Raw genomic sequence first — 1,162 nt, forward strand, 5'->3', positions numbered from 1 at the left:
GGGGATGTGAGCCCCCCTCCCAGGGGATGTGAGCCCTTCCCAGGGGGTGTGAGCCCCCCGCCCGCTATTTATTGAGGATGTTCCGCGGCGCGGCGCTGCCCCGACGGTACTGAATGGGGAGGAGGGAAGGGAGGAGGAGCAGCGGGGACCGCTTGTACAGATGGTGGCACGCGGAGCGCCAGGGGGACAAACGGACAGACGCACGGACACGGAGCCCGCGGGCTGCAGTCCTGCTTGGGGCACCAAGGGGACGGATGGACAGACGCACGGACACCGTGGGCCGCGTCCCCGCAGAGCTGCTTGGGGCACCCTGTGCTCATCAGCGCCCGCTTCCCCCTGCTGCCCACCCAGGGCCCCCCCTCATCCTTTTTGTCTTGGACACAGAAGACGTACTTTTGGGTTTTTTTTGGTTTTGGTTTTTTATTTTATTTTATTTTTTGGTTTTTTAATTATTCTTTTTTAACGTGCTGAATGTTTACGGGGCCGCACCGCAGCCTCTTCCCCCCAGGGATCCCCACAGCCGCTCCAGTTGCACAAAGAGGGGTGAGAACGCAGACACGGACCCTCCTGGACCCACTCCGACCCCCTTTGGTCGCCGCTTTCACCCCCAGGACGCACATCTGTCCGTCCGTCCGTCCCCAGGACTGCTGCCCCGCTCTGCGCTCCCAGCGCTGGAGCTCCGGGTTCTGCCATCCTCCCCCTCTCCCCCAGCTGAGACCCCCAGAGACGGGACTGGGACCAACTCAGCACAGCCGTGCTTTCGCCCTTGGGTTTTGCTTCCACGCTCTCCCTGCCGCAGGGCTCCGACCCACCGTGCCCCACCGAGGGGCTGCGCTGGGGCAGGGGCTGCCCGGTGCCACCCAGCACCACTCTGTCCCCACACTTCGGTCCCCACAGCAGCCGCGACCCTCAGACGTCCCCCCCTTCCCCCCTCTGCTCTGTGCCCCCTCCCCGGGCACAGTGGGTGCTCTCCGCCTGTCCCACGCACACCGCCGGCGGTTTTCATTTCTATTCCACTGTGAATCCAAAGCTGTGTTGGGTCCTCCCTGTTATTTTTTATTTTGGGCCGTTTTACGGTTTTGTTTTGTTGGGTTTTTTGTTTGTTTGTTTGTTTGTTTTTTCCCCATGGTGAGAATGCTGTATTTAAAAAGAGAATATTTAA

Source organism: Meleagris gallopavo, unplaced genomic scaffold, assembly GCF_000146605.3.
Source record: "Meleagris gallopavo isolate NT-WF06-2002-E0010 breed Aviagen turkey brand Nicholas breeding stock unplaced genomic scaffold, Turkey_5.1 ChrUn_random_7180001949368, whole genome shotgun sequence".
NCBI lineage: Eukaryota > Metazoa > Chordata > Aves > Galliformes > Phasianidae > Meleagris > Meleagris gallopavo.